The sequence below is a fragment of the Muntiacus reevesi genome, chromosome 6 (genome assembly GCF_963930625.1).
Source record: "Muntiacus reevesi chromosome 6, mMunRee1.1, whole genome shotgun sequence".
Taxonomy (NCBI): domain Eukaryota; kingdom Metazoa; phylum Chordata; class Mammalia; order Artiodactyla; family Cervidae; genus Muntiacus; species Muntiacus reevesi.
Window position 1 is genome coordinate 43,289,455 of NC_089254.1, and position 23,123 is coordinate 43,312,577.

General features: G+C 36.1%; 1 protein-coding gene across 1 annotated transcript in view; it reads left to right on the forward strand.

Annotated features, from left to right (window-relative positions):
* Positions 1 to 23,123, forward strand: part of LHFPL3 (LHFPL tetraspan subfamily member 3) — a 561,268-nt gene that overhangs the window by 100,350 nt on the left and 437,795 nt on the right. The window lies entirely within an intron of this gene.

The window sequence follows — 23,123 nt, forward strand, 5'->3', positions numbered from 1 at the left end:
AAAAAAAAAGGGTTTCAGAGCTGACAACTTGTACACATTCATTATTATCCCCCATTACCCTGTTGATGGTTATGGTGATGAAAAATACATTGGGAATTCAGAGATGAATAAGATGGAATCCCTAAACCCAAAGACTCAAGGGCTATTGGGAAATATATTAATACCTTTGAATGAATCAACAATTATCATCAAATTAATTGATTCACTGGACAAATAGTTATTGAGCTCCTTACAGTGTTTCATGTGTTAGGGATACACTGGTTAGTGAAACATATCAAGATTCTCAGCCTTCATGGAACTTGCATTCTATAATTAATTGATTCACTGGACAAGTAGTTATTGAGCTCCTTACAGTGTTTCAGGTGTTAGGGATACACTGGTTAGTGAAACATATCAAGATTCTCAGCCTTCATGGAACTTGCATTCTACTGAGAGAAAGAAAAAAGTAAGTATTTAGAGTAAATAACTCTAGTCCATTAGGAAGGATGCATTATGTGTTGTGAGAGGGAAGGAGAATAAAGTAATGGTGATAAAGACCAGTGTGGGAGAGGTGTTGGGGATGCCAGTTTAAATAAAGATTAAGGGTAAGGTAGGCCTCATTGAGCGAGATGTTTGGGGGTTGTCACTGGGACATTTATAATGAAGTCATCAGGAAGGCTGCTGCTTATAGAAGCAAAGAGGTGAGCTATCAAACTTGGCCCAGCCTTGGAGGAAAGGCTGAACTATTAGGAAGGGTTAGTGATGGTTAAAAAAGCTGGCAGAACTATGGAAAACAGTACAGAGGTTCTTTAAAAGATTGCAAATAGAAGCAATTCCAATTGTGGATATAAATCCAAAAGAAATGGAGTTATTATCTTGAAGATGTATCTGCACCCCCATGTTCATTGCAACATAATTTACAGTAACCAAGACATGGAAACCTAAATGTCCATGATAAATAGATAAAGAGAATGTGGTGTGTATGTGTGTGTATATATATACACATATATACATATATATATATATATATATGGTTTATATATACACCATATATATGTATATATATATATGCAACAGAATTACTCAGTCTTTAAAAAGAAGGAAATCCCGTGTCATTTGCGACATTATGGATTAACCACGAGGATATAAATCAGGCAAAGCAAATACTCTATGATCTCACTTATATATGGAATCTTAAGGAAACCCATCTCATAGAAACAGAACATATTTGTCGGAAGGGGGAGAGGTTGTAAAAGATACAAACTTCTGGTTATAAGATGAATAAGTTCTGGAGATCTAATATAGTGCTTTGTGTCTATGATTAAGATACATGGAATTTGCTAGGTGGGAAAGTAAAATGTTGTTCAATCAGTAGATTGTAGGGTCCAGTGCGAGGAAAGGCATGCTGTAATCATGGTAGTGAAGGAGATGTGATGGAAAGCAGATGTGAAGTTGGAGACTGGGGATGCTTGGATTGGGGATGTTCAAAAGGATTGTCCAGGTGTTGATATTGACAAAGGATGTTTGTGTGTCTTGTACACATAGACCTGAACTTGAGTGTTTATTCCAACATGTAGTAGTTTGTGATCTTTGTTAACTTCACTGAGAATAAGATTTTATCGGAAAAAAAAAATTGCCTCATTTGCTTGTTAGGAATAGTGAATGAAATAATGTATATAAGCTCTTAATATGGTACTACCTGGCACATATTAGGTGCTCAATAAATATCAGTTCTTATCATCACTATTATGATGATGATTAGAAAGACAACTATGGTTTTTTGCTATCTGTTACCTGAGGGGAAAAGAAGGACAGGTAATGAAAGAAAAACAGTTTAGATGAAATGCTTTTCTTAAAGATTCAGCTTTCTTCTTAGTTCTAATGTCACATCTGTAGGTGATTAATTATGTTACTAATTTCTATTTTTAGTAATGAAGTTGTTTTTATATTTTCACAGTTGGGAATGTCTGAGGGATTATCTTACCTCTGGGAGCTGATTTGGTGAAATTATTTCCTAGAAGGTTTTTCTAGAGATTTTTCTTAGAGACGACTAAATGAAGTATTTCTTCCATCTTCTTTTTAACCTTTTACTTACAAAATAGATACATTCTTATCCTTTCCCAGCTCTCCCTTCTACTGAGTTGGATATTCTTAAAATAAATCATTATACTTAGAAAATTTCAGGGAAGCTTCTGTGTCATTTTAACTGCTGTTTCACCAAGAGTACCCATTATTTCTGTTCACAATGGTAAAATTATAACTTAACACCCATAAAATAGTGTAAAATATTTCCATTGCCCTATTGATGCTGGTGCAGTGTGGCACTAGGATGTCTCCCAGTTTATTGGCATGGCATTTTCTACACTGTCCATTTTAACATTTTATTCTAATATATGGAGGGATTTCAATTTTAATTTGTCTTGCTTGTTAAAGATTGGAATTTCATCAGTTAACTTATATGTGACATTTTAATTTTTATTCTTGTGTTCTACACCATGTTCCAAACCATAGTGAAGCTCTTAAGAAAATGAAGTCAGTGTTTATGAAGGAAAGAAAGAAAGAAAGTGAAGTCACTTTACTCGTGTCTGACTCTTTTGCAACTCTGTAGACTGTAGCCCACCAGTCTCCTCCATCCACGGAATTTCCAGGCAAGAGTACTGCAGTGGGTTGCCATTTCCTTCTCCAGGGGATCTTCCCGACCCAGGGATCGAACCCAGGTCTCCCACATTGCAGGCAGACACTTTACCAGCTGAGCCACTAGGGAAGCCCAGTGTTTATGAAAGTGACCCAAATAAGAGCAGATCAGAGAATTTAAAATTAGGCGCGCCAGGGGTAATTTTGTTAGTTCTTTGTCTTAAATACATTTTCCTAAGAATTCTGTTTTCACAAGACATCCTTTGTTCCTGGACCAACCTCATGCTTTTATTTACATTATTACATTAAAAAATGCTTTTTGATGAATGGCTTAGCATTGAACTCCACATTGCTTTATAATTAACTTCTGGGATCTTTCTTCTTTACTAGATGAGAGAGGAGGAACTATGTATTATTCACTGCTCTCACTGTCACGCCAGCCATCCCGCAGCCCGATGTGTGACACATAATAAACTTTCAAAAATTTTTATTGAATACAATTAAAGTGATGAATAATTAGCAAACCTTTGTAAAGTACCTACTATGTTCTAGGTACTGTGCTAGGGATTCAAAAACATTTTATTTCAAGGTGTTCATAGTATATCTAGTCAAGTCCAGGAGAGACTTGTCCATTGTCAACATTTAGTAATGTTTATGGTGAGATGGAAGGCAAGGTGGAAGGAGGGAGGATGGGAGGAGAAAAACAGTATCCTTGAATATCTTCATGGTGACCAGTCCAGTTCTCCCATGAAACCTCTTGAACTTGAAAAGCTGGCTTTATGGATTCGTGAAATATCATTATTCCTATACCTCTTATAGCCTACACTAAACTATCTAAGTGGAAGAGTTTGCTAAGAACTTCACCATCAGAGAGCTTCCCTCCCAATTCCTAAAGGAAGCAAATTATTCTTTTAAATCTGTTAGTTGCTTATATAAAATGAATCATGCTAATGTCAGATCATTCTTTAAAGCAGGCCTAGCAGGGTCTTTTTTGTCAACATGTAGTTTAAATTCCTATGTAAATTTGAAAGAAGCAAACTTACAAAGCATTCTATGATCAGATTTTGTACTGACTTTGCCTGACTTGTTTCCTGATTGATTTGATCTGCGTTAGGGCTCTTCTTTGCTGTGAGTTGAAATCATTTGCACTCTCTCTATCTGGGGTTATAAGCAGACCAGAGGGTTGTGTGGAATCAGTTTTAAACCCTGTTTCAGATTCAAATCATCTAGTTTTTCAAGTACTTGACATTTTTATATGCAGGGTCATGAACAAAGTAGCTTCGATTGTTCACTTCAAGCAATGACAACTTGAAACACCTCATGCATCAGTTTTGGCTATGATGAGTATCAGGGATGAGGACTATTGCCCAGCAGTCCCAACTGCTCTTTCGCAGTATAAAAGCTGAGGTTATGCAGCATATGCCAGGCTACAACTTGCCTAATGACAATCGATGGAAAGTGCTATCCCAGTAAAGCAGCAGATAATACCTTGTGTCATAATGCATCATGTAGGTAATGATAACATTTTCACCCTGCTCATTTTTAAATGTTCATTTAGCCCCTTGGAGTTGCAATCATATTATGCTGCCTTTGCCTAACATCATCCTATATGATTGCCATCTTGTAGATGTCTGTTCACAATTATGTTAAAATCTAGATATATAACCCACTAGTGTGATCCCATAGTACCAACTTTTCCTCACTTAGGAAGATACAATAGAACAATTCATGTATGAAAATGGGATCCTAACATAATCATTAATTAAATTGTTTCATCATATTTGAGAATCCACACTATTGTCTCTGTACATTTTTTTGTAGTCAATATTCTTTATTCAAAGATGAGAACAATTGGATCTTCTTGAAAACTAAGGAAATAACCAAAGTAGGCATTTTCTTTTCAGGTTTGATAATTTAGCCAGTTCTGTCACCAGTATCTGTATATGTGTAGTTGACATATTAACAATTGCTGTCCTGATTATATTGTCTGATTAATGCTGAATCTAAAATGTTTACTTAATCAGATGTTCACAGAGCTTCATATAGTACTAAAATGTCTACCTCAAGTCTAAGTCATGGCTTCTGGCTTCTTGCTTATAACCTGTCCTTGAGGAACTATTAGAATTAACCACTTAAAGTACAGGGAAAACTGGACAGCTACATGTAAAGAATGAAATTAGAACATTCTCTGACACTATGTACAAAAACAAACTCAAAATGAATTAAAGACCTAAATGTAAGGCTGGACACTGTAATATTCTTAGAAGAAAGCATAGGCAAAATACTCTGACATAAATTGCAGCAATATCTTTTTGGATCCACCTCTTAGAGTGATGGTAAAATTTAAAAAATGGGACCTAATTAAACTTAAAAGCTTTTGTACAGCAAAGGAATCCATGAACAAAATGAAAAGACAACCTACAGAGCAGGGGAAAATATTTGTGAGTGAAGTGACCAACAAGGGATTAATCTCCAAAACATACAAACAACTGATAAAGCTCTATACCCAGAAAATGAACAACCCAATCAAAAAATCGGTAGAAAATCTAAATAAACATTTCTCCAAAGAAGACATACAGATGGTCAAAAATCATGAAAAGATGCGCAACATTGCTAATTATTGGAGAAATGCAAATCAAACCATGAGATATCTCCTCACACTGGTCAGAATGGCCATCATCCAAAAATCTGCAAATAATAAATGCTGGAAAGGGTATGGATAAAAGGAAATCCTCCTATACTGTTAGGGGAATGTAAATTGATATAACCACTATGAAGAACAGTATGGAGGTTCTTTAAAAAACTAAAAATACAACTACCATATGATCCAGCAACACCACTTCTGGGCTATATCCAGAAAAATACTTAATTCAAAAAGATACATGCACTCCAATGTTCATTGCAGCACTATTTATAGCAGCTAAGACAAGTAAGCATCCTAAATGTCCATCAACAGATGAGTTGATCAAGAAGATGTGGTACATATATGCAATGGAGTGTTTTTCAACCATAAAAAAGAATGAAATGATGCTATTTGCAACAAGGATGAACCTAGAGATTTGTATGAACCTAGACTTCATATACTCAGTGAAGTCAGACAGAAAAAGGCAAATACCATATGATATCATTTATATGTGGAATCTAAAAAAATTATACAAATGAATATACTTACAAAATAGAAACTGACTTTCAGATTTAGAAAACAAATTCGTGGTTACCAAAGGGGAAAGATAGAGGGGAGGAATAAATTAGGAGGTTGGAATTGACATATACATACTACTATATATAAAATAGTAAACAAGGACCTACTATATAACACAGGGAACTCTACCCAGTACTCCGTAATAACCTATGTGGAAAAAGAATCTGAAAAAGAATATATATATATATATATGACTAAATCATTTAACTGTACACTTGAAGCTAACACAATATTGTAAATCAAATATACTGCATTAATTAATTAGTTAAAAATAATTAACTACTTAGGATTATAAAATAATTTTCTGACTCTAGAAAATTTTATTTTGTCATGATTTTCAGATTTCTATTTTTTTAATTGTTTAGAAATGATTAAGAAAATAACTTTCCCTATCCAAAAGTCTAGCTAAAATGTGACATCAGTATATTTTTTTTTTCTGGCAGGAAAATAGATTATAACTTTTTATTTACATATTTATTTATTTATTTTGGTGTGCTGAGTCTTCATTGCTTTGTGGGCTTTTCTCTAGTTGCAGAGAGAGGGGGCTACTCTCTAGGTGTGGTGTGCAGGCTTCTCATTGCAGTGGCATCTCTTGTTGCAGAGCGCACACTATAGGGCATGCAGGCTTCAGTATTTGCGACTCATGAGCTCGGTAGTTAGGTTCCTGGGCTCTAAAGCACAGGCTCAACAGTTGTGGGTGCACGGGATTAGTTGTTCCTCGGCATGTGGGATCTTTCCAGAACAGGGATTGAACCTGTGACTCCTGCATTGTTGGGCAGATTCTTAACACTGAGCCACCAAAGAAGGCACAGATTATTATTTTAAATAGCTCACTTGATAAGAAGATATTCTTGGAAGATTTCCTTGTGTATATATACTTGCCGCTGGGAATTAAATACTGGTGTCAGAGCTAGGTTTAGAATTTGACCCAAAATAAGCAAGCAAAATGCTTGCACCAAAAGAAAATTCCCTGTGATAAACTGAAAATCATTAAAAAATCAATAGCTACTAGTGATGTTATCTATTTTTCTTCTTAGTTATGAGTATTTCTCATTTTAATCAGAGATGTATGCTTTTACTGATGAAATTGTTGGTGTGCAAACATTTAAAAATTAACCTCCCAAAAAGCAATTTGGGTCACATCTACCCTATTTTAAAACAGTAGCCTAGCTTTTTTTTAATATAGAAAGATAATATAACACAATATTTCATGTTCCATCTTCCCCAAGAGTGGGGTAAGGTTTCACTCTTTCCTACAGAAAAAGTTGTCAGCATCTATCAATGTGTCCCTAGTCTTCCTTCAACTTTCTGAAGCAAACAAGAAGTACCTTCTGAAACAACCGTGAGATGAACATTTTCCCTTCACATTTTCACTAGGTACTGTGAAATAGACTTGCTCTTCTAGCTAGAAATTTATATTAACCATCCCTGATGTTATTTAAAGCACCATCACCACCAACAAACAGACTAACATAGAAAATACCAGAGCAGAGCAATAACCATTTAAAGATCCAGGAAAAGATCCAGGGATGTACACTCGGAGGTCTGTCTGTGTTATTCCTTAATTATTTTTTACAAAAAGATTGGAATCTCAGCACTTCTATTTGGGCTATAATCAGTACAACTCAGTCAAGTTACTCTGATTTTATTTTTCCTTATCTATAAAGGTAGAGTCATAGTACATAACAGAGTTGTTTGGAAACATGAAAGTGAAAGTGAAAGTCACTCAGTCATGTCCGACTCTTTGCGACCCCATGGACTATACAGCCCATGGAATTCTCCAGACCAGAATACTGGAGTGGGTAGCCTTTCCCTTCTCCAGGGGATCTTCCTGACCCAGGGATCGAACACAGGTCTCCCGCATTGCAGGCAGATTATTTACCAACTGAGCAATGAGGGAAGCCCTCATTTATGTTTGGAAACATAAATGAAATTATATATGTATATGAATTTGAGACATGACTGAGGCAAATCAACAAAGAAAAACGAAGGTAGACTTAGAACTTTAATCCAGGAAAGAAAGAAAACAGGGAGCTAAGGTGGACGAATGGTTTATGAAAAGGAACATGCCTATTGATATTTGAACTATTCTTTGAAGACAAGGCTCTTGTTCTACTTGAGATCGGTTCAGTTCAGTTCAGTTCAGTTCAGTTCAGTCACTCAGTTGTATCTGACTCTTTGTGACCCCACGGACTGCAGCACGCCAAGCTTCCCTGTCCATCACCAACTCCTGGAGCTTACTCAAACTCATGTTCATCAAGTCAGTGGTGCCATCCAACCATCTCATCCTCTATCATCCCCTTCTCCTCCTGCCTTCAATCTTTCCCAGCATCAGGGTCTTTTCTAATGAGTCAGTTTTTCACATCAGGTGGCCAAAGTGTTGGAGTTTCAGCTTCAGCATCAGTCTTTCTAATGAATATTCAGGACTGATTACCTGTGCTTGCTTCGGCAGCACATATACTAAAATAGGACTGATTTCCTTTAGGATGAACTGGTTTGATTTTCTTGTAGTCCAAGGAACTCTCAAAGAGTTTTCTCCAACACCACAGTTCAAAAGCATCAATTCTTTGGTGTTCAGCTTTCTTTATAGTACAACTCTCACAGTCATGCATGACTACTGGAAAAAACATACCTTTGATTGGACAGACCTTTGTTGGCAAAGTAATGTCTCTGCTTTTTAATATGCTGTCTAGGTTAGTCATAGCTTTTCTTCCAAGGAGCAAACGTCTTTTAATTTCATGGCTACAGTCACCATTTACAGTGATTTTGGAGCCCCCCAAAATAAAGTCTCTCACTGTTTCCATTGTTTCCCCATCTATTTGCCATGACGTGATGGGACCTGATTGCCATGATCCTAAGTTTTCTGAGTGTTGAGTTTTAAGCTAACTTTTTTACTCTCCTCTTTCGCTTTCATCAAGAGGCTCTTTAGTTCTTCACTTTCTGCCGTATCTGCATATCTGAGGTTAACGATATTTCTCCTGACAAACTTAATTCCAGCTTGTGCTTCATCCAGTTTGTGTATCTCTACTTGAGATACAGAAGGACAAAATCAAGGAGAAATGATTCAATGGCTCCTCAGACTGCTCTGGTCATTACTCTTAGCAGGGCTTCAGTATCAACTGAATATGATGGTGACAGCATTTACAAAACATGAAAAAATAAAAGAGACAGTGGAAACAAGATAGGAAAAAAAACTAAATTTAAGATATTCTTTTAAAAATCTGGTTTGCAAAAAATGCCCTTTCAATCTATGTCTTGTCTGCTTTCAAGCTGGAGTAACCGATGCCTTATTGAGGCATCATCTATTCTCTGTGGAAGATGATGGAAACATGAGAGTAGAAGAGTGGTGGTCCAAGGCAAGGGCTTGGCCAGCTCTTAGGGCCTGTTGTACCATCTTGTGTGAATGCAAATAGAAGTTCTAATTGAAATTAATGTTTATGTGGGTTTATTTTTAAGCAAATTGTTCTCTTTGGCTGCAAGGAAGCTCAGCATACTCCTCCACTTTACAAGTGTATAAGGTATGCATGGTGTACATCTGATGACTTAATTTCCCCCTTTCACTTCCCCTTTATCCTAATTTGCTCGTCTGACTTGTATGTCTTTCAGAAACACCTTAAATCTATTTTGTGATGATAAATAAAATAAAAAATGCTCACTTCCTTCCCATCTCAGAAGCCTGCCCTGAACTCAGGGTTTCGCCTATCTGTGGTTTCCTCTGTCTGTTCCATAAAGGCAATTTTACAAGAGTTTTCTACACTTGTCCACTTGTCTGTTTCTTCATCTCTTGGTCTTTCCTAAATCCACTGCTGTCTGGCTTTTCTTAAATTGGTCATCCAAATAGCCTTAAATTGATTATCCATATAGTCAAGAACGACTCTGTCAGCAGACACCTCTCAGGCTTTCTCCTGGCCTCTCTGCCATAATTGTGCCATTCTTATTGTATTCATAGTTGTCGAATTCTTAACCTAGCATCATCTACAGGTTTCTCCAATGAGACACTCTCATCCTTTTAGTGCCCCCTGCTCCATCCCCACACCATGTTGATATCTTCTGGTATTTAGAACTGGGTTGTTTGGGGCTATAGTTTTTTTGCTGTTTTTTTTTTTTTTTCTGTTTCTTTTCTTTGGTCCTTCCCTTTTTAGAGGGTAATACATTTTTCTAATTTTTTGATCATTCTTATTTCCTGTATCTCTTGGAGGATTCTCATGAATTTATGTCTTGTCTTTTTTAAATACTTCCTCTAAGAATATTTCCAAAGTGGGCCTTTGAGGTGCAGTTTCTGAGACCTTAGCAGCCTGAGAGCATATTTATTTTACCATCACATTTATATAATAGTTTGTAGGACATAAAATTGTAGGCTAAAAGTTTTTCCTTTCAATACTTTTAAATATTACTTTATTCTCTTTCTGTATCCTTTTTTTTCATATTTGGAGATATGATTTCATTATCCCTTTGGAAATGATAAGCTCTTCCTTTCTTCAAGAGTTTAGAGTTTTCTCCTATGTTTCATTTAACTATCATGCCAGTCTCCTTCATTTGTCATCATTTAGTCCTGGAGGTTTAAAGGGGAGAAGTGGAGGATTAAATGTTCCAGGGTCAATCAGCTTCTGTGTTGTACTCCAGCTCCCTGTTCCACTAGGATTCTGCGTGCATGATGTTGTACCCCAGAAACAGGCTATTTGTGCTGGTTTTTGTGATCTTCCACAGCACTGCCAGATGGAGACTAGAGCAGAATTTCAAAGCTTCCCCTCAACCTGTCCTCCCATTGCACCAGACTGCACTTGACCTTGCTGATTCATGATAGCCTTTGGCATCCCCAGGAGTTTCTTGGTTTTAATGTTCCTGATACCTACATACTTTATCCAGGGTTGATTTAGGGGAAGGAACTCAATGATCAGGTCTGGTTTGTCATCTTGTCAGAATTGGAAGACTCCTTTCAGCAGTGTTTTATATAACTGACTCATATCTTCTTCCTAAAACACCCTTGCCTTACCTTCCTGATAGTACATTTGTGAGTTGCTTTTTTTTTCCTTCTAAGAGTCCTTTTCTGCCCACTCCTGTTTCTCTTAAGTCCTGCTTTCTTGTCATGTTCCACATTCTCTAGAGATGATCCCATCTCCTTTAAAGACTTCAGTTACCACTTACATGCTGAGGTTACCTAACAATCTAGTTCTACCTCTAGACACTACTGTTTTCCAGACTTGTATAGCCAGCTCTCTAGTGCACATGACCAAATAGGTGTAAAACACATCCAAAAATCATCCTGCTCTTGAAAGCTCTTCCTGATCGCTCTCTCTGTGAGGCTTCCACTTAACTTTCAAAGCCAGAATCTGAGTATCCTTCTAGATCTCTCCCTTATAGCCTACATTTAATTAATTACTAAATTCTGTTGCTTATGCCTCCTCAACATATCTTAGACTCATCTCCTTTTCTCTGTTCCTACTTTAAGCCTTAATCCAGGTCATTGTCATCAATCACCAGTGATGCAAATGACCCTCCTAACTGTTCCTCTCCTTCCACCCCTGTTCCATCTTATACAGTTGGAGTGAAACCTTTAATTCAGCAATTCTGAAATATTCTGGTCTCAGGAAACCTTTACATTCTTAAAATTTGTTGAGGGCTTTGTGTATGTGCAATGGATAGATATAGATCTAGTTATAGATATTTACTTCATTAGAAACAAAAGTGAAAAAAACACAAGAATAACACAGGAACATCAGATCAATGATGTCATCACTCAATTTGTAGCCTCTGGAAAACTCCATGGTACATGAGAGAATGAGAGTAAGAAAAGTAAACAATGTCTTACTATTACTATGAAAATGTTTTTGACCACACAAAACTCTGAATGTTTTAGCAATGTCCTAGGGCTTTGTGGGCCTCGTTGTGGGAACCACTGCTTAATCCATTCATGCCTTTGCATCCCAGTTTCAATCACTTTATTACCTTGCCACAGTCTTTCAGAATGGAGTCCAAAAGCTCCAGCAAGATATGTAAAATCCTTTATAATCTGGCCTCTACCCATCTCTCCAGACCCAGCTCTTATGATGTCCCCATTTTGACCTCTGCGTCAGCCAGGTTGATGAACTTGCCAGCCTCAGCACTTTCTCTCTTCGCAGACTGTCACTCCTGCTTTTCTCATGACCTGGGATGCCTTGTGTCCCTACTCATTCTTCTGAACTCAGCTTTGTTTTCAGTTTTCTTAAAACCTTCCCTGAAAACCAGGCCCCTCCTCTGGTTTCCTTCTTTTATAACTGTTGTTTACATAGGTCTCCTTCATTGGACTATAAGCTCCTTGGGTCTTTGCTGTAGCTTTCTAGTGCCAGACAGTATGAGTTCAAAAGCATTGCTGCATCACTGGATGAAAAAACAGATGTATAGTAATATAAGTCTTGTATAACTGACTTACGTATTTTTCCTTTAGATGCTTAGTAAAATGACATTATGGTTTTCTATAATATATATTAATTCACCCCTTTTGTTAAAAAAAATTCCAACTTTAAAATGCCGGTAAGACATATACCCCAAGGAAATCATAATTGAAAAGAGGACATGTACCCCAGTGTTCACTGCAGCATTACATTAGCTAGGACATGGAAGCAACCTAGATGTCCATCAACAGATGAATGGATAAAGATGTGGTCCATATATACAATGGACTATTAATCAGAAAAAAAGAAATGCATTTGAGTTAGTTCTAATGAGGTGGATGAACCTAGAGCCTACTAAACAGAGTGAAGTGAGTCAGAAAAAGAAAAACAAATATCATATATTAACACATGTATGTGGAATCTAGAAAGATGGTACTGATGATCTGGTTTGCAGAGCAGCAAAGGAGACACAGACATGAAGAACAGACTTGTGGACCCAGTGGGGAAGAAGGAGGGTGGGATGATTTGAGAGGGCAGCATTGAAAAATATACATTACAATATGTAAAATAGATAGGTAGCGGGAATTGCTGTCTGACGCAAGGAACCCAAATCTGTGACAACTTAGAGGGGTGGGAGGGGAGGGGGGAGATTCAAGAGGGAGGGGACATACTATACCTATGGCTGATTCATGTTGATATATGGCAGAAACCAACACAACATTGTAATGTAATTATCCTCCAATTTAAAATAAAACTTAAAAAAATAAAAACACCAATAAGATGTTAGTTGTGATGCTACTGGGTATATATTATGGACCAACTTATTTGATGGTTACAGAGAACTAACTGTCCCTGACTGAGTCTGCCTTCCCCTTACCAACAAGGTAATTGGTATGGTGAGGCTAGGGCCTAAGGAGAAGCAGTTTCCTGTGTGTAACTGCTTTCTTGGCTGGTAGAACTATGGAATGTTTGCCTATGGGCGATCTTTCTGTGCCACCAGTAGATTAAGTTAGGGTTGGAGGAGCGAGGAGGCACAATGAAAATTGCCTACAAAAGCTTTTTTGCATATGTCAGTTTTTCTGGGAAGGGCATGAATAGCTTTCCCCCTTGAAAGGGCTCGAGGATTCAGAAAAGGCTCAAGGATCCCGAGAGACACTTGACAATTAATGACTTGCTTTTCAGTGTGTAGTGGGCTATTTTATTTTCAATGAACAAGTGTGAACTTAGTGCAAGATCTATCAGTATCCCAGGTCCATTTTACGATGGCATGTTTATACCTACTATGATTCTGTGAGGATTCTGTATTGTATATGTAGAATTCTGTACTGTATGTAATGTAAATTGAGGATGTGTTTCTAAATTAGACATTTACTGTGCAAATAGACTTTAAAAATGATTAGAGGAAAATGAAGACCTAAATTTTCAAGTTAATGCTAATAAGTCACATTCAAAATAGCCTTATGCTCAGAAAGTCATTTTGTAAGAACAGATTTCAGTTATTGATCAATTCTTTAGACAGATAATTTCAAAAAAACAATATTTTTCAAAAATGATGTTTTTCATTAACAATCCGATTCACCTTATTAGGTATTTAACTATTAATTAATTTATTAGCATTAATTATTTATTGAGTATATTCAGTGTTTATTAAATATTTTATTTGCATCTTGAATATATCTTTTTTGCTAAAGATATAATTTTCTCATTTGATAGCACAACATTAAATGAAAGAAGAGTATGCATCTAAAAATAAAAATGAATGAAAAAAATGGGATCAAGTGCTTTCTGTAATATTCTTTTCAGTATTTATTTATTAAAAGTCTTTATACTTTGCTTTTTCCCTCCCAGATTAGATTTCTTTACTTATTTTTTATCACCCTTTCCCACCTAAGATTTACACACTAGTTTTTATGATTGGAATACATTCTGGATTTTTTAGAACATAAAGGGTCCTTAATCAATGGCTCCTTGCTTGGATTGTTTAATATCTTTTATTTTTTTACCTGTTTTGAAAGTTCACCTCAAGAAAGTCTGTTTCTTATTGAATTCCTGTCTAAATATATATTTCCTTCTGACTGATTTATAGACTAGCCCCATGGCCTGTGATTCAACCTCATAAGGTCAACTGGGCTGCTTATGATTTTCAAACAACAAAAGAAGGCCATCGCCAAGATCCAAAAGGAGAAGTGGCAAATATAATACTATAATATTTGATCTAGGAATATGTTTTGGATTTGAATTTGAATGTGAGGATGACTGGTGCTTTGAAAACTATAGTAGTAATAACAATAAAAATTTTCAAATTATACTTATTGTATGTTTATTATCTTCTAGACCTGCACTGACCAAATATGATAGCTCCTAACCACATGCAGCTACTGACCACTTGAAATGTGACCCATGCCACATGTCAAAAAATAATATTTTGGAGGGTTTCCCAGGTGGTGCTAGTGGTAAAGAACCTGCCTGCCATTGCAGGAGACATAAGACATGTGAGCTCCATTCCTGGGTCAGGAAGATCCCTGGAGAAAGGCATGGCAACTCACTCCAGTAGTCTTGCCTGGAAAATCCTATGGACAGAGGAGCCTGGTGTGTTACAGTCCATAGGGTTGCAAAGAGTTGGACATGACTGAAGCAACTTAGCATGCATGCAATATTTTGGAGTTATAAGGTTAAATAAATTATATTATTAAAGCTATTTCACCTGTTTCTTTTCACTCTTTTAATGAGGCTACTAGAATATTTCAAAGTTATATAAGTGACTTACATTATATGAAGTTATATAATGTTAATTACAATAACAATATAACATAATTGTTAATATAATAATATGTAATAATATTTTTTAAATAGAATTACATAAGTGACCTTACATGAGTGATCTAGGTAGTTTATATGCATTTTAGTCTCATTTAATCCTTACAACAATCTTAAGAGGTATATATTTTTAGTATTCTCATCATTCATAGAAGAAAACTGATTATTAAAGAGGTTAAATAACTATCCATAGAAGTTATGGTTAAATAATCATCCATAGAAGAAAACTGATTGTTAGAGAGGTTAAATAAAATAGGATTATTCTCATCATTCATAGAAGAAAACTGATTATTAGAGAGGTTAAATAACTATCCATAGAAGTTATGGTTAAATAATCATCCATAGAAGAAAACTGATTATTAGAGAGGTTAAATAAAATAGGATTATTTACGGTAGAACCAGTACACAAACCCAGTTTGTGTTATTAACCAGTAGTTTCTAAGCTTTCTGATAGCATCGCTTGTCAGTTCTTTTTTGTTACCAGCAACAGCAATGTGATTGAACAGGATTCTTTATTTTTTTAAGTCTTGGTTTCTTACTTTGTGATGGAGCAGCTTGAAAGTCTCAATCATTTTAAAGATGTGTGGATTTAATAGATCTGATGGCTGAAATACAGGTCTACAACATGTGCATCATGTGAGGAGGGGCATCACTGACTGAATGCACTTACTAAAGCAGATGCTCAGTTTTTTCATCCACTCATTAATTATGCAAAGGCTTTTATTGAAATTCAGCTAGTAGATTTCTATCTCTTCTCATGTCATTAAGTTGTTCTGGCACACTAACTGGATGATGTTGCAGTTTTATATTTCAAATGGTTCCTACTAAAATTCTTCAAAAGATTTTAAAACACATTTAAAATGATGTGAGGCTTTTTAAAGGTGACACATAATTTTTATGAAGAAAAAAATGAAAATATTTCCATATGTTATTTCTTAAAATCCATATGTTTAAACATTTCCATGTTTGTCTTTCAAATGTTTTTGCTCTCATTGCTAAAAATGACACCTTTGCTTTGAAGAGACAGATTAAGTGTAATTATATTTTTTCAAAGTATCTGCTATGTCACATACTACTTGTCATTACAGAGAAATTTGGAAGATTTGCAACATTTGTCCTTTGTCAAAAAATGTGCAACATCTTTATGTTTGACAATTTTCTTCAGTTCTGCATTTTTCCACAGGATACCAGAGATGAAACAAATTTTATGGTTAGCAGCAGTCTTATTTTAAAGCATTAGGAAGATTTTTACCAAAGTATTGTGAAGATTCTACCAGGTTCTACTTTTTAAAAAATGTTTATACAGAGTGAACTGCATTGATGACCTGATAGATTGTGCACCTGGGCTGCTCTTGTTCGTGGCATTAGTTTGACTGCAGTGAATGATTTTCGTGTCTGGTGCTTTCTCTGAAACTTGACCTTGGAAATATTTTCTTTAAAAATTCTAATTTAAAAAGTTACTCCATCACTGATTATACTTGCATAGATTTTCAAATAATTCACATACTATGAGCATATAGATTTTCTTGTATATCTTGTCTTTAGAGACTTATGAAAATAATTCTTCATGATTTTGTCACTGAGATGTAATTTGTGCATGAAGGGAATTAGAAAATATTTAAAACTGGATGATAATGAAAACACATCATAGCAGTTTGGGGATACAGTTAAAGCAATGCTTAAGAGGAATTTGTAGTTTTCAATGCTTATATTAGAAAGGCATTGTATTGCACATGGAACTATATTCAACATCCTATGACAAACCATAATAGAAAAGTATGTAAATGAATACATAACTGAATCATTTTGATGTATAACAGAAATTAACACAAAACTGTAAGTCAACTCTACTTCAATAATTTAAATTAAAAAAAAGAAAGGAAAAGCTTAAAAATCAATTATTTACATTTCCTTGTTAAGAAAGCAGAAAAAGATGAGCAAATTAACCCAAGAGTATCAATAGAAGAAAGGAAATAATAAAACTTAAATAATGCAAACAACAGAGAGGATTAACAAAACCAAAAGCTGTTTTTCAAAAACATCAACAAAACTATTAAATTTAATTATATTAATTATTATAATTTAATAATCATGTTAATTATTAAATTTCTAGCAAAGCTGTCCAAGAGAAAAGAGAGAAAATGCAATTACCAATATCAGGAAGGAAAGGGGATTTCACTACAGCTTTTATAAACTAAAAAGAATAAGAAATAAATAATATGAACAAGTCTATGTCAATCAACTCAACAAGTTCAATTTTTTGAAAATTATAATTTATCAAAATTAATACAAGATGTAGTAGAATTATGAACAGGCTTATATCAATCAGTTCAATTCAGTCACTCAGTCATGTCTGACTCTTTGCGACCCCATGAATCGCAGCATGCCAGGCCTCCCTGTCCATCACAAACTCACGGAGTTTACTCAAACTCATGCCCATCGAGTCGGTGATGCCATCTAGCCATCTCATCCTCTGCTGTCCTCTTCTCCTCCTGCCCCCAGTCCCTCCCAGCATCAGGGTCTTTTCCAATGAGTCAACTCTTCGCATCAGGTGGCCAAAGTATTGGAGTTTCAGCTTCAGCATCAGTCCTTCCAATGAATACCCAGGACTGATCTCCTTTAGGATGGACTGGTTGGATCTCCTTGCAGTCCAAGGGACTCTCAAGAGTCTTCTCCAACACCACAGTTCAAAAGCATCAATTTTTCGGCACTCAGCTTTCCTCACAGTCCAACTCTCACATCCATACATAACCACTGGAAAAACCATAGCCTTGACCAGCCGGACCTTTGTTAGCAAAGTAATGTCTCTGCTTTTTAATATGCTATCTAGGTTGGTCATAACTTTCCTTCCAAGGAGTAAGCATCTTTTAATTTCATGGCTGCAATCACCACCTGCAGTGATTTTGGAGCCCCCCAAAATAAAATCTGACACTGTTTCCACTGTTTCCCCATCTATTTCCCATGAGGTGATGGAACCAGAAGCCATGATCTTAGTTTTCTGAATGTTGAGCTTTAAGCCAACTTTTTCACTCTCCTCTTTCACTTTCATCAAGAGGCTTTTTAGTTCCTCTTCACTTTCTGCCATAAGCAATGTTAAATGTATTAACAAAAATCTCCTCGTAAAGCAAACTTCAGATCTTTGTAGTTGCACTGATGAATTTTATCAAAGAATTAGAAAGATATAATAAGCTTTGAAAAACAGAAGAAGAAAAAGAAGTACTTTCTGACTAATTTATGAAGCCAGAGTAACCTTGGATACCAAAGTCAGGCAAAGATATTACAGAATACTACAAATGAAATCCCTCATAAACATAGACATAAAATCAATTTAAAATTAGCAAATCAAATCCAATAATACATATAAAATTCTAGGTATGAGATATATAATATATATGAGACATATTTGGGTTTCCCAGGTGGCACAGTGTTGAATAATCTGCCTGTCAATGCAAGAGACACAAAAGACACGGCTCAATCCGTGGTTTGGGAAGATCCCATGGAGAAAGAAATGACAAACTGCCCCAGTATTCTTGCCTGGAAAATTACATGAACAGAGGAGTCTGCTGGGCTGTAGTCCAGGGGTTTGCAAAGAGTCAAGCATGTCTGAGTGACTGAGCATACAGGCACACACACATACACACACACACATGGTATATATATATACACATACATATATGTATATATATAATAATAAACTTTGAAAAACAGAAGAAAAAGAAATACTTCCTGACTAATTTATGATATAATATATATAATATACTTATATATGTGTGTGTATGTATAGATAGATGATGAATATAAAATGTATGACATAAATGTATGACATTTTAAATTATACATATATATATAATGTATATATAATTATACATATATATGTATATTGTACATATACATATATATGTATAATATATGTAATATATGTACAAAGTAAATTATACATATATATATAATGTATATATAAAACCATCTGGGCTTTATTCCAGGAATGATTCAAAAATCAAACAATTTTACTTACTGTATTAACAGACTAAAAGTTAAATATCATGCAATTATCTCAAATGATAGAGAAAGACCATCTGACAAAATTCAATGTTCATTTCATGATGTAAAAAAATTAACAGTCAATAAACAAGGAATAAAAGTAAACTTCCACATCTGATAAAGTGCATTTCCAAAAAGCCTATGGTGCGCTAGTGGTAAAGAGCCCACCTGCCAACGTGGGAGATATGAAACACGAGTCTGATCCAGGGGGTCAGGAAGATCCCCTGGAGGAGGGCATGACAGCCCCCTCCTGTATTCTTGCCTGGAAAATCCTATGGACATAAGAGCCTGTCAGGCTACAGTCCATAGGGTCTCAAAGAGTCTGAAGTGACTTAGCATGCAGGACACACATAGCTAAAATAATAAAAGATGAAAGTTGAATAGTAAAAGATGAGTTGAATGTTTTCCCCCTTCAGATCAGGAACAAACCAAGGATGTTTACTGTCACCATTTTTATTCTACATAATAGTAGAAATCCTAGCCAATGAATAAGGTTGAAAAAAAAGAAGTAAAACAAAATTGGTAAGAAAGAAATAAAACTATCCCTGTATATAAACAACATGATTTACAGAGAATTCTAAGGAAGCAGCCACAATCTCAGCCACCATGACAAAGCATACTAAAACTACTATATGTTTCACAATTTAAGTCAGTATACAATTATTGTTGTTGTTCAGTCACTAAGTCATGTCTGACTTTTTGTGACCCCATGGACTATAGCACACCAGGCTTCCCTGTCCTTCACTGTCTCCTGGAGTTTGCTCAAATTCATTGCCACTGAACCAGTGATGTTGTCTAACCATCTCATCCTCTGCCACTCTTCTCCTTTTGCCTTCAGTCTTTCCCCGGTGAGTCAGCTCTTCAGGTGGCCAGTGTATTGGAACTTCAGCTTTGGCGTTAGTCCTTCCAATGAATATTCACGGTTGATTTCTTTTAAGATTGAGTGGTTTGATCTGCTTGCTGTCCAAGGGACTCTCAAGAGTCTTTTCCAGCACCATAATTTGAAAGCACCAATTCTTCAGTGCTAAACCTTCTTTATGGTCAGTTCTCACATCTGTAAATGACTACTGGAAAAACCATAGTTCTGAGTATACCTGGAAAATCCCATAGACGGAGGAGCCTGGTGGGCTACAGTCCATGGGGCCTCAAAGGGTCAGACACGACTTCACTTTCACTTTCACTTTTCACTTTCATGCATTGGAGAAGGAAATGGCAACCCACTCCAGTGTTCTTGCCTGGAGAATCCCAGGGACAGAGGAGCCTTGTGGGCTGCTGTCTAAGGGGTTGCATAGAGTTAGACACGACTGAGGGGACTTAGCAGCAGCAGCAGCAGCAGCAGCAGCAGCAGCAGCAGTGAGTATACCAATCTCTGTTGGTAGAGTGATGTCTCTGCTTTTTAATACACTGTCTAGGTTTGTCATAGCTTTCCTTCCAAGGAGCAAGCATCTTTTAATTTCATGGTCACAGTCACCATCTGCAATGATTATGGAGCACAAGAAAATAAAATCTGTCACTGCTTCTATTTTTTCCCCTTATATTTGCCATGAAATGAAGGGACTAGATGCCATGATCTTAGGTTTTTGAATGTTGAGTTTTAAGCCAGCCTTTCACTCTCCTCTTTCACTCTCATCACTAAGCCATAAACTCATCACCCCTAGAGTATGGTTTTAAGTGAACCAAAGTATAAGTATATGAAAATTTGAACTACCTGAACAGCAATTATATGGAACAGTCTAATAATGAGGGGAAGGGAAATTTGAGAAATTGAAAATTTGCATGTATCTAACATATTATTGTGGTTTGGTCGCCAAGTTGTGTCCACCTCTTTCAGCACCCCATGGACTATAGCCCGCCAGGTGCCCCAGTCCATGATAGTTCTCAGGCAAGAATACTGGAGTGAGTTGCCATTTCCTTCTCCCAGGTGTGTTCCTGGCCAGGGATTGAACCCATGTCTCCTGCATTGTCAGCCGAATTCTTTACCACTGAGACACCAGGGAAGCTTGTGTGTGTATATTCATAGACATGTAAGCAAATGACATTCAACCTACACTTTAAATATTGTCTCTTTAGCAGAAAATTAGTTGAAGGAGAAGAGATGTGAGGAAAAAGGAAGAGAAGTTTCATAAACTGTTATTGCATGTTGATTGAATTAGAATGCCAAGTAGAGAGTTTAGGAAAGATCATGACCACCAAGACTTTCTGATTGGTTCATGACATATGAATTGTGGGACTCTATTTCTAAAGAATTGTGTGACTGCATAGATTAACCATGAATTCTAAGAAAGACTGGGTATCTACTTACTGAATATTTATATACACTAATGTATGATTTACGACTTAGTCATGTGAGTGGTTCTTTTCAATTCCTTTTTTTTAAACATTTTTAAAAATAGCTTTATTGAGATGTAATTAATATACAAAAAAACTGCACAAATTTAATATGTATCATTTGATGAGTTTAGAGAGATAAATGCATCCATAAAACTATCACCACAATCAAGACATATCAATTACTTCTAATAGTTGCCTATGCCTCTTCTTTCTTTGTTTTGTGTATGTGCTAAGAATCTTTAACCTGCGATCTACCCTCTTAATAAATTTTTTAAGTGTGCAAACAGTGTTGTTAAGTATAGCACGATGTTGTGTGGGCTTCCAAGGGTCTCAGTGGTAAAAAAATCTACCTACTAGTGCAGGAGACATGGGTTCGATCCCTGGGTCAAGAGGATCCCCTGGAGGAGGAAATGGCAATCCACTCCAGTATTCTTGCTTTGAAAATCCCATGATCTTTCCTGAACTCTCTACTTAGCATTCTAACTCAATCAACATGCAATCACAGTTTATACAACTTCTCTTCCTTTTTCCTCACACCTCTCTCCTCCAACTAATGGATGTGAGATAATATGTCATTGTGGTTTTGATTTGCATTTTCCTGATGATTAGTGCTTTTGAGCACCTTTTCATATAGCTATTAGCCATTTATTTGTCTTCTTTGGAGAAACCTCTATTCAAGTCTTTAGCCCAGTTTATGAGTTATATATAATGTTTGCTATTGTAGGAGTTCCTTATATGATTTAGCTATTAACCCTTATCTGTTTCACTTCTTTTAAAAAAGAAATTTTAGCCCTAATGTAATTCTCTGTTTCAGCCTATGTATAACAGACATTGACATGAAGCTTTGGCACAAGGATTCTTGCTTTTTAAAAGATAAAAGAAATGGCACATTGTATATTGAATTAAACTGAATGATAAATTTATGAAAGCTGAGGGGAAAATCTAAAAGAGTAGATTGCTGAGGTTTTGTGAATCATTATTTTTTTCATGAAGCAGTTTATATCTAGGAACCTAGATTTGTAGCCTACTGGGTAGAATCTAGGTTTTCAGGTTGTTGGTTCTCTGAATATTTCTTCGGCCAGATGGTTCTGCAGGCTGGGTGCCATCTGACCAGGCAATGTTTGCTAGATTATTTAATTGTGTGTTTATTAAACCTTGCTCTTTCTGGCATCATATTGTACTTTTTTTTAAAGAGTCTCCTTGGCAAACTGCTGGGTTTGGGCGGTGATTATTTTTTTAAGTATATCACCGAGGCTGCCAGAGATCACTACTTACTCTCTTCTGCTCTAGAATGCCAAAGAATAGGACTTCCTTATCTTTAGACCTCACTGTACTTCTGCAGAGATGCTTTTCATTTTTAAGCCAATCTTTCATTTTTGTGATATTTGGAGTTCTCCTTTGGAGTGATTGTCATAGGTGATCTAGTGATTGATAACTAAATCTTGAATCGTCCTCATTGACTTGGGTTATGTTGGAGAGTAAGAAAGTTTATACGTAACAGTTGGAACTATGTCAGGACCCCATTTTCAGAAAGTGTGGTTAGGAAATTAAAAAACAAAGATCAGTATGGCTAGTAGAAACTTGGGAGACTTTTTGGTCTTTTTTAGCCAGTGAAGAGGGTGAGAGACAAGCAAGATGTAATCCTAAGCCTGTCCCCAAAGCAAACAGCACAGTATTACCCAATACTCATGTCCCCCAGTAATACCCATTTATCAGGGTAGTACCCACCCTGGATGGCGCAGTTAGGT